Source organism: Schistocerca serialis, chromosome 4 (genome assembly GCF_023864345.2).
Source record: "Schistocerca serialis cubense isolate TAMUIC-IGC-003099 chromosome 4, iqSchSeri2.2, whole genome shotgun sequence".
In the NCBI taxonomy this organism is placed as follows: domain Eukaryota; kingdom Metazoa; phylum Arthropoda; class Insecta; order Orthoptera; family Acrididae; genus Schistocerca; species Schistocerca serialis.
The window spans coordinates 783,617,545-783,634,876 of record NC_064641.1 but is presented as its reverse complement, the minus strand read 5'-3'; the positions used below and the strand labels follow the sequence as shown (position 1 = coordinate 783,634,876).

At 38.8% G+C, this 17,332-nt stretch overlaps 1 protein-coding gene across 2 annotated transcripts in view; it reads right to left on the bottom strand.

Moving 5' to 3' along the window:
• LOC126473359 (transcriptional regulator ATRX homolog) overlaps positions 1 to 17,332 on the bottom strand; it is a 479,699-nt gene that overhangs the window by 301,690 nt on the left and 160,677 nt on the right. The gene's annotated exons all lie outside the window — the stretch shown is intronic.

The following is a 17,332-nucleotide window of genomic DNA, read 5'->3' as shown; positions in this document are numbered from 1 at the left end:
CAGTGAAACTCAAATTATTGGTATGTTATCTTCAAAGCTAGTGACAAAAAATAAATGAGTGTTTTTGCTGTCGTACCATTCAGATGAAAATGGGGAGAGTTCTCATACCATGTCAAATTAGAATAATATTTTTGATAATGTTTGACATAGTTAAAGATTGGGAACATTATATTTACTAACATACATGTTGCAACTATCATTCAAGTGAGTTTCTTTTACTTTGCATCTGATTATTGATTTCAGTGATCAAAGTGTGAGAATAGTTTACTTCATGTATTTCAATTCACTCATATTACATAAAAAACATTGGGATAATTTTGCACTTTGACAGAGTATTCACTACACAAAAATACGTAATAAGCATTAAATGATATACATTTTGTTGTCAACAGTTAAGTATCTGGACATGTTAACAACATTTTCTTCGTCTAATTTGTCAGTTGAACTATTCAGAATTAGAAAATGATAATTCTGTTCATAAATATGACAAGAGGAATAAAACTGAGCACACTATTTTCAATGCGGTCTGTCTACTCAACAGAAAGGAATAAACCATGTAGCCACGAAAAAGATCTTAGGGGGCTGTTCAATGGGGTAAGCGGTATCAATGGCATCTTTGTTGACCAGACCCAGTGCACCGCTCGAAGCTACATTGGAGATGGCACTTTTAAACCTCCTGCCAGCATGTCACCAGGTGATCTCGCTTTTCCATTGCTTGCCTTCACCGATGCAGAAGGCCATGCACAGGCACCACTAGAGGATGCTAAATTCACAGGACCTCACTGCTCTCGACTCCTGACTGGTCAGTACGCCTTTTTACACAGCCGCACTCAGTGCTTCCCCCTCCCCCAGAGACTTCAGTGAACTTACACACTTATCAACATCAGCACAGAAGATTGTACTGAGGACAATACACAGGCGTAGTATGATGTTACTAAACTTTGCTATGTGTCAGAGCCTTATCAGAGTGTATCAGCATTTAAGACAATTCCTTTCTATCAAGAACACTACTCTGATTGCTTGTAACTCCGCACCACCGAAAGGCTCACAATGCTTCAAAGTTATGTGTATTTCCATTATTGAGTGTACAAATCGTAAATAAACTTATTAATGTGTTACCTTTTTGTAGATGTCTGATAGTATTTATTGGCCAGCCCATCTAGCGATACACCAGGGTGGAGACTAATTTCCCAGAAGGTAGCTTGTTGAGCTACTAATTCTACACAGTCATGTCATTTGACAGCTATTTGTAGTCTCATATCAAAGACTTCTTCCTATTCATTTTGTGAAGAAGACTTCTTCCTATTCATTTTGTGAAGAACGCATACTTAAAAAGAGAGTGATTGTTCAAATGCTTGTTTTGAAAACAGTTTATTGTTTGGCACAACTGCACACAATTTCAATAAAAAAGTGCTGGGTTTGGCCATCACAGGACATCTAGAGATGATAAGACAAATGCAGCAATTCACTCCAACAACCGAGAAAAAATTTTAGACTCCTTCCATCCCTAAAAATTTCATGGTTACAATCATCCATCACCATGTCATTTGACTGTGCAATAGCCTGAAGCTTATGAGAGCACACTCTTTATCACCAGCTGCATTTCTAAAAGACTTCATCGTTTAAGTCTCAATTGGCACGGTTCAATTGAGCATCGTAAAGCTGATCCTTGGTTCTGAGGCTGGTGGTGCCCTCTGTGCTGAAGCTGAGGATGTAGGCAGAGTACAAGGCCAAGTTGTCTTGTGTTGTCATCCGAACAGGAACATTCTTCTTATGAAGAAGGAACACAGTTTGGCAAGTAGCTAGTACATGAAAATACTAAGTGAGTCACTGTACTACAATGGACAAGGGGTAGTATATTGAAGTGTCATGCCTAATATGTCAAACTGGTTGTTTCAGTACTTGTACGTGATCTTTATCATCAGGCATCTGGCAACTCGTGTATAGCACAGTGGGCTATAGATGTATTAGACTGGGCTGTTGTCAACAAAATCTTGGTGCATCTGTTGAATAGAAAATGAATTACTGAGAAGGAACATGTATGTCACTCAACAACTTTCTGGTTGGCAAAGATTGGTTCTATTTTGCATACTACCTATGTACTTGTTAGTTGTAAGACTGTGTATTGGGCTGTTTCCTCATGTCAAGTATCTGAACTTGCGACTGTGGAAAAACTACTATGGAAGACTGCAGTACCTTGGCACTGGAGTCTAGCCACAACGTACAGTGGCATATAATTTGGTATGAGCTTTATGAATTGCTTTTAAGGAACACTCTACCAACACTTTCGGATACTATCATTTGTTCTGACCTGTCAAGGTGGTCCATGGTTTGGTTTACAATGGACTGTATTCACAAACGCGGACTCCATGTTTCCTGAGGAGGTCCAAGCCCCACCCCCTTCTTTTTGGGGGGGGGGGGGGGGGGGGGGGGCAGAGTCCCCCAATAATGTAAGAAAATTATTAGTTATACTGTTGCTGTTGTGGTCTTAAGTCCAGAGACTGGTTTGATGCAGCTCTCCATGCTACTCTATCCTGTGAAGGTTTCTTCATCTCCCAGTACCTACTGCAACCTACATCCTTGTGGATCTGCTTAGTGCACTTATATCTTGGTCTCGATTTTTACCATCCTCACTGCCCTCCAATACTAAACTGGTGATTCCTTGATGCCTCAGAACATGTCCTACCAACCGGTCCCTTCTTCTTGTCAAGATGTGCCACACACTCCTCTTCTCCTCAATTCTACTCAATACCTCCTCATTAGTTATGTGATCTATCCATCAAATCTTCAACATTCTTCTGTAGCACCACATTTCAAAAGCTTCTATTCTCATCTTGCCCAAACTATTTATTGTCCATGTTTCACTTCCATACATGGCTACACTCCATACAAATACTTTCGGAAACGACTTCCTGACACTTAAATCTATACTCGACATTAACAAATTTCTTTTCTTCAGAAACGCTTTCCTTGCCATTGCCAGTCAACATTTTATACCCTCTCTACTTCGGCCATCATCAGTTATTTTGCTCCCCAAATAGCAAAACTCCTTTACTACTTTAAGTGTCTCATTTCCTAATCTAATTCCCTCAGCATCACCCGACTTAATTCGAGTACATTCCATTATCCTTGTTTTGCTTTTGTTGATGTTCATCTTACATCCTCCTTTCAAGACACTGTCCATTCCGTTCAACAGCTCTTCCAGGTCCTTTGCTGTCTCTGACAGAATTACAATGTCACCGGCGAACCTCAAAGTTTTTATTTCTTCCCCATGGATTTTAATTCCTACTCTGAATTTTTCTTTTGTTTCCTTTACTGCTTGCTCAATATACGGATTGAATAACATTGGGGATAGACTACAAACCTGTATCACTCCCTTTCCAACCACTGTTTCCCTTTCATGCCCCTTAACTCTTATAACTGCCATCTGGTTTCTGTACAAATTGTAAATGGCCTTTTGCTCCCTGTATTTTACCCCTGCCACCTTCAGAATTTGAAAAAGTGTATTCCAGTCAACATTGTCAAAAGCTTTCTCTAAGTCTTCAAATGCTACAAACGTAGATTTTCCTTTCCTTAATCTATCTTCTAAGATAAGTCGTAGGGTCAGTATTGCCTCAAATGTTCCAATATTTCTATGGAATCCAAATTGATCTTCCCCGAGGTCGGCTTCTATCAGTTTTTCCATTCATCTGTACAGATTTTGTGTAAGTATTGTGGTGCCGTGACTTATTAAACTGATAGTTCGGTAATTTCCACATCTGTCAACCCCTGCTTTCTTTGGGATTGGAATTATTATATTCTTCTTGAAGTCTGAGGGTATATAGCCCGTCTCATAAATCTTGTTCATCAGATGGTAGAGTTTTGTCAGGACTGGCTCCCCCAAGGCTGTCAGTAGTTCTAATGGAATGTTGTCTACTCCCAGGGACTTGTTTCCACTTAGGTCTTTCAGTGGACTGTCAAACTCTTCACGCAGTATCATATCTCCCATTCCATCTTCATCTACATCCTCACCCATTTCCATAAAATTGTCCTCAAGTACATCGCCACTGTACAGACACTCTATATACTCCTTCCACCTTTCTGCTTTCCCTTCTTTGCTTAGAACTGGGTTTCCATCTGGGCTCTTGATATTCATACACATGGTTCCCTTTTCTCCAATGGTCTCTAATTTTCCTGTAGGCAGTATCTATCTTACCCCTAGTGATATATGCCTCTACATCCTTATATTTGTCCTCTAGCCATCCCTGCTTAGCCATTTTGCACTTCCTGTCAATCTAATTTTTGAGACGTTTGTATTTCTTTTTGCCTGCTTCATTTACTGCATTTTTGTATTTGCTCCTTTCATCAATTAAATTCAGTATATTTTCTGTTACCCAAGGATTTCTACTAGCCCCTGTCTTTTTACCTACTTTATCCTTTGCTGCCTTCACTATGTCATCTCTCAAAGCTACCCATTCTTCTTCTACTTTATTTCTTTCCCTCATTCTTGTCAATCGTTCCCTAACGCTCTCCCTGAAACACTCTACAACCTCTGGTTCTGTCAGTTTATCCAGGTCCCATCTCCTTAAATTGCCACCTTTTTGTAGTTTCTTCAGTTTTAATCTACAGTTCATAAACAATAGATTGCGGTCAGAGTCCACATCTGACCCTGGAAAGGTCTTACAATTTAAAACCTGGTTCCTAAATCTCTGTCTTACCATTATATTATCTATCTGAAACCTTATATTATCTATCTGAAACCTTCCAGTATCTCTAGATCTCTTCCATGTACACAACCTTCTTTCGTGATTCCTGAAACAAGTGTTAGCTATGATTAAGTTACGCTCTGTGCAAAATTCTACCGGGCAGCTTCCTCTTTCATTCCTTACCCCGATTCCATATTCACGTACTACGTTTTCTTCTCTTCCTTTTCCTACTATCGAATTCCAGTCACCCAAGACTATCAAATTTTCGTTTCCCTTCACTATCTGAATAATTTATTTTATCTCATCATACATTTCATCAATCTCTTTATCACCTGCAGAGCTAGTTGGCATATAAACTTGTACTACAGTGGTAGGCGTGGGCTTCCTATCTGTCTTTGCCACAATAATGCATTCACTATGCTGTTTGTACATTGTAGTAGCTTACCGGCATTCTTTATTTTTATTTTTATTATTATTACTGTTCATTATTAAACCTACTACTGCATTACCCTATTTGATTTTGTATTTATAACCCTGTATTCACCTTACCAGAAGTCTTGTTCCTCCTGTCACAGAACTTCACTAATTCCCACTATGTCTAACTTTAACCTATCCCATTAAGGGATCGGGAATTCCAAGCTCCAATCCGTAGAACACCTGTTTTCTTTCTCCTGATAATGACATCCTCCTGAGTAGTCCCCGCCCGGAGATCCGAACGGGGGACTATTTTACCTCCAGAATATTTTACCCAAGATGATGCCATCATCATTTAACCATATAGTAAAGCTGAATGCCCTCGGGAAAAATTACGGCTGTAGTTTCCCAGACTGTTGCCCCTGCAACTACTGAAAAGGCTGCTGCCCCTCTTCAGGAACCACTCACATTTGCTCTTGAGACAATTTTTAATACCATGCAATTTCTATGCTGACAAGGACTAGCAATTAGAGGGCATGAAGATGTAAACTCAATTATTTTTTTTCAATTGTTGAGACTCCGAAAGAATGATATACCTGAGTTTAAAGATTGGTCAGGGTGTTCGGGGTATAAGTGGACGTCCCACGATATTGAAAACAAGATCATTGATCTACTAGAAAAGTCTGTGTTGAGAAAGGTATTGGCTTCAATCAAGAAGACTGAACATTTTTCTATTATGGTTGACAAAACAAGTGATTCTTCAGTTCATGAACAAGTGTCATGTATTCGTACTGTCGATGATTCCTTAATCATCAATGAAGACTTTATTTGCTTATACGAGGCCCCCAACACTGAAACACACACTCTGTTTAGTATTTTAAAAGACGTTTTTGCTCAATGAACAACTTAAAGAGGACAGTGCTACGATGGTACCACGAATATGAGAAGTACGTTTAAAGGAGTTATTTTGGATATACAACCACTAGCACATTATGTGCACTGCACTTCTCACAGTTTATACTTGGCAGTTTAATAGGATGGGACTTTTCAGAAGTATATGCTGTGAGAGCACCAACGACCAAGCTGGTCTACGACCCCTTTGCCCAACTCGATGGACGATGTGAGCTTCTAGTATCTCGAGAATATTGAAAAACTTAAGAGTTTTTTGAAACATTTTCTGCAGAGAACAAAACAGAGGCAGGTTACCAATGTGCAGGCTACCTTGAATCAATGTTACAATTCATGACTTATTTCTTTTTACGTGTTTATTGCCAGGCAATGAACTGGGAGGATGTCAATGAAAATATTCAATGCCCTCATCTAAGTGTTGCTGATCTGGAAAAAACGTATGAGGGCTTGGTTTGTATATTGAATGGAAGGCATGATAGTTTTGAAAACTTTTAGGAATTGTGTTTAAAAGAAAAACCTTCACAAGTTGATGATCCTTCACTTCCTCAAAATCGAAGTATACCAAAGAAGCGTGAAAAAACAAAGCCAGCTCACCACACACTTTCAAAACCCCAAAGGAATACTACAAAGCTATTTACATTGAAGTTTGTGAAATGCTGCAATCTTGCATTACTGAGTGGTTTGCTTTAACTGGACTCACATACGTCCTTGCAGCTGAACAAGAGTGCCTACTTTTAGTAAACAGAGGTTAATCAAATTTGGAAAAATCAAGTTTTTCAAAAATGACCTAGACATTGAGAAACTGCGCCTACACTTGAATATGTTAGCTGACATCGCTAATAAAAACAACTCGTCTTAAAAAACATGCGTGATGTAAGAAAGTACATAAAATAACAGTCTGCAGTTGGAGAAATGTTAAGTGAAGTGCATTAAGCTTCTCCAAGTAGTTCCAATCACGACAGCAACAGAGAACGGTCATTTGGCGCCCTTAGACGTCTGAAGTCATATCTCTGATCAACAATGAGACAGAAGCAACTGAACAACTTGGCTGCCCTGCATGCCCACCAAGATGTTTTGGATGAATTGGATATCCGACCAGTCATCAACGACTTCATATTCAGTAATCCAGTCAGATGGTCGACATTTGCACCTTTCTAAAGACACTCTAGCCCTAATAATGGCATTTAGGGCAATATTAAAAAATCTTTATAAAATAGAGAATTATATACATACATAATGTTAAATTTTCAGTTTCAAAATATTAGTACTAGTTTAGTACTGTATTACTATATTACTGTAGTACTGTACTACTTATTTTCAAATACTTAAATATTTTTAAGGTGTAAGACCCAATTAAAACCTGCTATTTACATACTTTTTGACTGAAAGTATTTGGCGTACTGTATTAACTTTATGAACTGTATTAAAGCATTAACATTGAGATATTTTTTTTACTTAATAAACCCTGAGCCTTATTCAATGTAAGCTTAAATTAGCTATTTCACTTACTAATCAAAGTGCTATTACTGTACGACAGCAATATTTTATGTTTTATTCTTTTAATGATAGTTTAGGATTTATTTAAATATAATTTCAGTCTTTTCAGAGCTATATATTCACTGCTCTGTAATAGTCTATAAGCATGATTATTACTGTAAATTAAAGTAGCTTTTTACGAAAATACTGTGTTGGTTTCTTTTTTCAAAGCCAAAAAATGTGTCAGGCTTGTCGAGTTCCCCAGAGTGTCGAGTTATCGAGAGTCCAGTTTTCGGGGTTCTAATGTTGATCATATGACTCTAAAATGCTTAAAAAGAACTTAAAAACTCACTATTTTTCATGTAAAATTTAGAAAATTTCCTGGGGCAAGACCGCCAGTTTGAGCCCCCCTAATATTTTTTATAAGTCGGCACCCCTGACTGTATTTCACTGTGCAAGAGTTGGTTTAGAGCAAAGCTTTCAGGCGGGCACCACGCCAGTTAATTATTCACGTACCAGTTTAAAGTTACCATACGTTAATGTTTCTATTTCAAGTCCAACAGCTGTGCCATAGACTCTTTTTTTAAAAAAAAGCTGTTGGTCTGTGCTGCATTTATTACGTATTACCGCAGCCAGTATATGCAATGTGTGGTACATGGTCATTTGTAAGCAGATGTGTTAATTATACTGCTTAAATGGGATACGCCTGCTACTAACTATGTGAATCATATTTTGAGTGTGGTTTCAGTTGCCTGAGACTGCAGTTGTGCGTGTGAGTTGCATTTTCGTGTGTGCACATGCGTGTGTGCATGTGCGTGTGCTTCTACGTCTATTGTTGATGAAGGCCTACATGGCCGAAAGCTTTGTTTGTGACAGTCTTTTTGTTGTGCCTATCTGCAGCTCAGCATCTCCACTATATGAAAAGTAGCGATTTTCCTTTTCATAATATTTTTATACTCCATCCTGGATTTTCCATTCTTTGATTTTAATCTTACAAAATCTTTATTCATAGGTGTGGGTACTGAATATTAATAGACCACACACAAAGCTCTCAATTTAAGGGAGATGCTTTTTTTTATTTTTTTTTAAAGTAAGATTGTGTATCAGATGTTACCATTTCAGGATTTTGAAATATACACTGTGCTGGGCACACTAATTTTCTTTTTAAGTTACCATTTTGAACTAGTGTGCCCGTGTAAGTTTTTACCTCTGGGAATAGAGTATTGCCTTTTTAAATTAAATGTTAATGTAATTTTAACAGTTGTTCAATACCTTAAATGAGCCAATAAAAAATTTAATTTGAAAGCCCATATAAGAGGATGTCATGTATACGTATTATAATTAATACTATCTTAGCCCGATGCAAATTTGATCTGTTTTTCACATGAGCCAAATTATTCACTTGTGTATTCTAATTATGTTACAGTATTCTAATTATGTTACAGTGATGGAGCACAATACGCAACTTGTGGTCTATAAGCTGTAGATGAACATTCATAGAAGCAACTGTATTACCAAGGAGTGAAAGAAATTATTGTCATTTTGTTGCACAAGTGGCAAAGCAATGCATGCAAGCACGGGCAGAAGCCAGAGCAACTTGCTGAATACAAATGGAATGCCACATGAAGGATGCCTGCCAGATGTAACGCATGACCTTACATGAGATGTTGCCTCTGGGTGTGACCAGACATGCTTACATGACATGGCATAGGAAATGTGGCAGACACAAGGGAAATAAGGTTGCAAAGACCGTTCATTAGCTGTGAACAGTCATCCCAGATGGACCCCATATAGAATACGTTTCAAGTCTGGACTTAAAGAGTGCTGCACTCAGCACTTAGCCATGTGTACATTACTCCAAGGGACCTTTTTAGAATATACAGGAGAGGAATAGTGTACTGTCAAGCATTTGATTAGGTAATCTGTAAAGTATTGTCCTCATTTGTTCACATTTCCTTGACCAAACTCCATGATATCTCAAAATATTCAGTTAGCCAATGCCACAAAATGTTAAGAGATGGAACTTCCCACATATAACCTATGTCTAGATCGCTCGCTTGATATTGATTTTATGGTACTAGGTGTTCAGGGGTTTGTCATGGATTAGTAAGGGTCATTTGCAGTTTTACTATGCAGCAAGTATGTGCTATGAATTATTGAAATAGCTCACCCTTCCTTTTGTAATATCAAATCCACTCAGTGTGACATCAAGCAAAAAGATGGAATGATTCCAAAAATCCTGTTTTTTTAGCTGAACAATCGGTATGCGGGCCAGCAGAAGGGCTGAGAGAATTGGAGAGGAGGAGGAGGAAGAGAAGAAGAAGCAACTGCAGATGGTTGGCACATGGATGTTAAGGCAGTTACGTCTCAGAAGGCAATCAGAGGCAGTACAAGAACAGCAGTAATAGCAGATAGCTGTGTGAGGGTGCAGACAACGTACAGAGGTGGTCCAGCAGCAGCAGCGGATGGTGGTGTGAATACACGGACAATGCTCTGTTCCAGAGGACACACAGCAGCAAGACTTCATGAAGTGAGTGAAACACCTTAGCAGGTATGTCACGTAATGGAGGTTGTATTGCATGAGATGGTACTGAGAAGCAAAAGTCACCCAGTAGGCCAGTTAGCTGTTTTGTCTTAAGCACTCAAGTTAATACTGCAATCATTCAATGGGACTAAGAATATTCCAAATGATTTTCTCAACAACTGTAATACTGTTTTTGAACTCCTAAATCCAGAACAGCATGACACTTTGTTGAAATTTGTGAAAACCCAGACAGCTGGTTCAGTGTGAAGCAAGTTACTAGTCGAAAGACCTAAGTGTCACCTGGTGAGACTGCATGCCATCTTCCTAGAACATTATACCAACGAATGAACTAGGTAACTATGCATGCAAAATCTTTGTGAATCAGCAGGAACATGGAGAAAGTATAATGCAGCAGGGTTCATGGCTGGACACAATGCAGCAGCACATTAGAGAAGCCATTACAGATACAATGTGAGAGTCAGAGTTAGAAGACAGTCTTGTGCTCATCTAGACGCTAAGCAGAGCTGAGTCTATTCAAGGGATTTATGACAATAGGATAAAGACAAAATTGGGTGCACACTGTGAACAGTTGTAGTTAGCAGCAGCAATATATGTCATTGTGACAGAGGAAAGCACGACAGCCTCACAAAAGAAAAAAATAAGTGGTCAAAGCGATAGTGCGGCACTGTGAAATGAGAAGAAATCCCTGAAGTGTTTCACATGCAGTAGGTCAGCCTTTGTATAGTGAGGTTATCCTATGTCTTAATTGGAAAAATATTGACAGTCAACTATGAAAAAAGAAATGAATCTGTAGAATTGGAGTGCCCAGGAAGGAGCAAAGAATAGCGTGAAATTTCTTGTTGATAGTGTGGCACAAATAAGACTAGTGGAAGAAGTAGCCTGAAACATAGCAGAAGGCATAGTCAGGCAGATAGTATTAAAATTTGGAAACTTGCTAGTATGGCTGGAAAGACAGGGAAACATAACCCTCAGATCGTGAAGGATAGTGAGGGTTTGTTTCTGTGTAATAGGAACTATGTATATCTTCCATTTGATGAGCTTGTGGACAAAGATTTCTTTAATGAAAATCGAGTTGTAATAAATTATGCCAGAAAAAGTATGTGGATCCAAAGAGAATGGATTAAAATAGAGATGGAGCAAGAGAATGAGCTCCATATAGTACATACACAGGAAAGGGGTGAAACATGCATAGAAATATGAAGTTAGGGATAGGAAGCTGTTGTTCTATGGCAAGAATTAAAAAGTGTTGAAAGTCTGTGTATCCATGGAGAACCAATCAAAATGAAAGTGGAGCAAGAGTGCAGTTTCCACAGAGTGCATGAACAGGAAACAAGTCAGTTCTTTCAAAACAAGCTAACATGCAAAGCGAAACATGTAGAAATCCAAAGGCTAGTAGGGACAGGAAGCAAACTGTCATCCTACAGAAGATGCAGGCAGAAGGAATTGTCAAATAGAAATTAAAAAGTGATAGCAAGAGACATGAGCAAGTTGAAAAAAAGGCTAACAGAGGAGGGGTGGGGGGGGGGGGGGGCCTTGAGAGTAACAAGCGCGCAAGTTGAGAACAGAGGAAAACAGAATGATGGGGGCTATCGTAAGTGTACTGACCACTAAAAATGAGTTTGTATCATTAGAATTCCCACAGCAGTAATGAAGCACAAATCGTTCAGTGAGTGCCATGTCACTAAGAAAAAGCCACAGCAAAATTATGAACAAGTACGCTGAAAGAAAATATCTGTGTTATTTAAATCTGGATGGGAAGCAGCAATTACTAAGCTATGCACCATGTGTAGTGATCATTTTCATTTGCTAGAAGATGAGATATTTTATACAGAAAGCATCAGGCATGAGATCAAACTGCAAAAGATGGGGTGACTTTTTTATGACCCTACAAAATACCACAACCACAAAAGGACCTGCTGCAAAAGAAAATAGTAAAAATGTTGAAGAATATTATGCTGCCAAGTAAAAGAAGATGGAATTTTCTGCTGATGATTATTCCAAAACAGGTGGGTGCCAGTGAAAAGTGAAAATGGTGTATAGTTGCTGACCATAGTTGACCAAATGAAATCTCCCTAAATGCAGTTTATTCATTGCAGAGGACAGATGAAATAATTGACAGTCTAGGAAAGGCAAAATAGCTCTCAGCCCTTGATAGCAAAAGGCTATAAGCAGATCTTCAAACAATGGAAAATCCAGAATGGAATGCGAGAGTCTTTTTGTTGTGCCTATCTGTGACTCAGCATCTCCATTACATGGTGAGCAGCAATTTTTCATAATATTGTACAAGCAGATCTTATTAGACAAAGAATATCGAGAAAAGACAGCCTTCAGTACATTGTACAGACATTACAAATATAAATGGATGCCCATGGGTCTTAAAACAGCCCCAAGACCATTTCAGAAACTGATGATCTCTGCTAATCAATTTGGAGAGATCCACTTCATTTGTACTCTTATTTATTCAAACCACGACCAGTTTTGAGATTTTAAAATCCCATCTTCAGGTGTATGAAATTATTGTATTTGGTAATACATAACATGCTGTCAGGCCAGTCAGTGCAAGAGTTCCAATCATTGCAACTTGGCAGAAACTGACTGCTGCTAGGAGCAGTAGTGGTTGGCATTAGCTGTGAGAGAAAGACGGTGACAGTGGGTGAGAGCTCAGGACCACAAAGTCAGCTGCGTAGGACAGGTCTCAGGCCTTGGCTTAGTTTTCCCTGACTCTGCCACACTTAATATTTAGACAGGCATACCTTACTCTGGCAGAACTATGCAGACTGTGCTGCAAAGTGTAACACCAAGTATATGTGGGCGAGTTATTCAGCTGCCCAGAACTGGTATGAGGTATGATAAAATTGTTTGTTCAGATGGATGCTAGCAGGGGGCTCCAGGACCCTAAGCATGGCTGGGCCAACTGGAGCAAATACAGTCTCAGGTAGCCGGAAACAGAAAAATCCCAAAACTGGGAACTTCAACGACAGCTGCCCACATGGCCTTTGTGCAGGAAAAGTGCCAGAAAGGGTGGAGTATGAGACAGTCTTGAATATCGCTTCTTGTATCTCTCATAAACTCTATAACAAATCACAATATTATGAAAAGGATAGTTGCTACTCCCCTTACAGCGGAGATACTGAGTCGCAAATAGGGACAACAAAAAGACTATCAGAAAGTTAGCTTTTGGCCCACAAGGCCTTCGTCAGAAAAACAAACACACACACACACACACACACACACACACACACCGACCACAGTCTCCGGCTGCTGAGGCCAGACGAGGCCAGCGACTGTGGTCATTTGTGTGCGAGTTGTGTTTGCACATGTGCGTGTGTATGTTGTCTATTTATGAAGAAGACCTTGTTTTGCCAGAAGCTCACTTTCTGATAGACTTTTAGACTTTTTGTTGTGCCTATCTGCGACATAGTATCTCCACTGTAGGGTGAGTAGCAACTATCCTTTTCGTAATACTGTTATGTTCCATCCTGGATTTTCCACTGCATAATAAATCACAATTACATAATAGAGCAAATCTGAATACATCTGCAATCTCAGAAAAATAGAGGCATCGAATGAAACAATATTATTTTCAACAAGTTAAAATCTACAGAACTCAATATTTTACAGTGACTAAATATTTTCACAATGAACTTTAGAGTTACCAACTTTTAAATGCTTCATGACATTTCAACAAACAATATTCCAGATGATAACATTGCACTATAACTATCATTCCTGAAAGCCATTCACCTGTCTCTATTTTATTCATTGATATACTATGTTTTTTATATCATTTTAATTATGTACATGTATGTAAGAACATTGCACCCTCCACAATAACACACCAATTGGATGCAACATTAATATCTCATACATTATCATACTTGTGTAGGAACATGCACTATTTGGCCAGTAACTTTAAATAAATATGATTACAATTGACATTAAAAAACCAATATAATTTAAGAAGTGGTCGATCACATGTATTAGCTGACACCACCATCGGAAAGAGTACCAAAAGAGTTGTATCAAGCAGACATAAACAACTGTTTTAAACGCATTTAATGACAATTTATTGTCATTTAACATGAGTGCACTTACACTAGAATGCTAGCTTATTTATGTGTCAACAAACCTTTATTTCTATTTATTGTAAATGATCTGAGTGTGACTGAATGTTTATAACATTTCTTTATTTAAATAGTGGTGTAATTGATTAGTTTAATGTGGAAAGTGGTCAAGTTGCATCAAAACCATGTCTGTAGAACTTAAGAATGGTGCGTTTTTGGTGGGAATGGCCTTCAGCTAATGGAGAAGCAAACAGTACTGGAATATGATGATGATGATACTTGGTTTGTGGGGTGCTCAACTGCATGGTTATCAGTGCCTGTACAAATTTCCAATCTTTACACAGTCCAGTCCCGCCACTTTCACAAATGATGATGAAATAATGAGTACATCACAAACACCCAATCCCTGGACAGAGAAAATCCCGACCCAGCTGGGAATCAAACCTGGGACCCAGTGATCCAGATGCAGCAACGCTAGCCACTAGACCATGAGCTGTGGACAGTGGTGGAATACTTCTGAAGTCAAGTGGAGATGAACACTTTCAAGTGGCACACTCAAGGGAGTGATTCTGCTCACTTTTACATTAGATCTTGAAGAAGGCTGGGATTTCATGTTGTCTTCTTGAAGAGGGCAGACCTCCTTTGGGAATTTATGTTATTTGATCCTGTAGGTGATTGATTCTGGGAGGTGAACAGCCAATTCACTACTCTAACTTCTGAAGGGACTCTTAAATATCACGGGGTCTATATGCACCCCAGAGCAGAACTTTTAATTTTCTGCTTGCATTACGGAATTGAGAAAAGACAGAGCATGAGTTTTGATTTGTTAGCTCTTGTGTGTTACTGTGTAAATCATCAACACTGAATTCCAAATTATTTGAGCTGGCAAATATTTCGTGTATTGTTATCAAGAAATGGACTTAGCTTGTCATGCATATTGGATGACAATGTAGTTATGAGATTCAGCTACTATTCTTGTAAAGCTCTCAATGCAACTTTACTGCATTCAATACGATTATTTCTGTCCATATTATACATTGTTATCATAGGGCCACTTTCTGTCTGAGTTTTACCTTCTTGAATAAACATTATTCAGAATACTTCTCTGTCATCTTAATTAATTACAGATATCAGAATAGAATCTTTTTTTTTAATTATTCATTTATCTTTTATTTAATATGTTTGATTATTTTATTACTGCAAAATTCTAACTAAGGCATTTGACTGCAGGATCACACCTTCGGGTTATTATTTGCCGTGGGATAGCAGCTGGGCATGAAAGTAAACATGTGTGGCGTCACATCAAGCTATTATTTTTAAACAGAGCCATGCATAGCCTAATTACTTAAGGAATGAGCAACATCAGGTGAAGTCTCAATTGGTTTGATCATATGGAATGCTGGTAGGAGAGAGTACTACTCAGCAGAATACCCACGAGGTAAAATCACAATAGGAGTAGGGTATTTTTAAGCATTCACTCAAATGAGCTGTAAAGATTGTTTTCAAGTATTTTATTGTTTGTATTTCATGACAGAGATCCTTAATTCTTGAAAATATTCACTTAGCCAGTACCACAGAATGCTAAGTGCTGTACCATGTCATGTATAAGGTCAGTGTCAAGACCATTCACTGAATGTGACAATTTGCTGTTTGTATTAATGAAAACTGCAAAGCTGTCCTCACAAAGGACTCGTTTCTCACAGTAAAGTACACCAGACATGGTATCTGTAGTAACCAAAACCAACTGCGGGAACGCCTTGGGCGGCGGATCGGAGCCGCCAGGCGGGGAAGCCGCCGGCGGTGGAGCACGCACCACTGGGTAAACACAGGACGAGTCGGAAGACAGACTGACAACAACTGACAACAACCGACCACAACCGACTATGACCGACACAACAAGGAACAGATAAACAACGGAGGCTTGTGGAAACCACAACACCAAACACCAACAGTAGATCCACTCGAAACCAGAGCCAGGCAAATGTCAACAATGAGCAACGACCAGAACGCAGTACCGCCGAGATAGAAATGAAATCCAGAGCGAGTACCAGACTGACTGGACTATAGCAGAGCGGGTCCCTATATACGAAACTGGAGAGAGCGGCTATTGGCCGCTGTTTGCATGTGGCGTAGTGGTGGCGCCCTCGCTGCGCGGAATAGCCGCCGCGGAGGCAGAGGCCTCTATGAACTGACCACGTTCATTTGTTCTGGCACGTGTTCGACTTCCGCGGCGGAAGGTATTAGAGTATCCATGGTGGTTGCTGCATACTCTTAAACGACTTACTAAGTCTTACAGAAAGTGCTCCTCATTGTGACTCATGACCACAGTGTAAACCAGCAGCAGCTGGCTGCATCTGGGGAACAAATCACACAGTCTGTTTTCGAAAATGGACATGCATAAAATAGTTGTGGTTATTATGTTTGTTGAAGAAGGGGCATAGAAAATCTCAAAGATGATTCTAAACTTGTCAATGGTTTGAACAGTGGACTGCTGGTAGAGAAACACTTATATGGTACACAACAATCTAAGATACACGCTAGCAGAGGTTATTTGTTAACTCAATTGACTCTCCATCACTTTCCATTTTTAAACTGAATCTAGTTACAGTACATCGTTTAATATCAGTTTCCGCAAGCATAATACCCATATTCTCAATGTTGTATTGAATATCATTCCTCTAAATTAACATATTTCACCATATTAACTTCAATATTGAGATTCATTTTGTAATTTCATTCATGCTAGCAAGATACAAACATGAGACAGTGCACAGAACCAAGAGATAGGCATATTTTACATTAGAAAATAAATAAAATAAAATTTAAAAAATATATACAAATGTCTATAAAGGCTGTAACAAATATGTCTATATTTGACATTTAGCATTGACAAACTGTACCAAAAACAACATGGTTTTGATAAATCATCATTGTGCAGTGGCATTGAAACAGCATACTCCCATAGCACACAAGTTATAACAACAAACATCAAATACAAAAAGCCTGTGTTTCCCAGCATTTAATTTTAACATGGCAAAAAGATGCATTTTTGTGAGCTCCTCAATGTGCTGGTACTTTGAAACAGCTTGTACTAATACTATGTATGCTACAATATAAAAAACACCAAATACAGATTTCAGCTCCATACAACTAATAAAATATGGCATCACCTAAGTTCTCCTTGTGACATAAAACTGACACTGAATCTCACAGGCAACATTCCTCTTCACAAGGCAGAA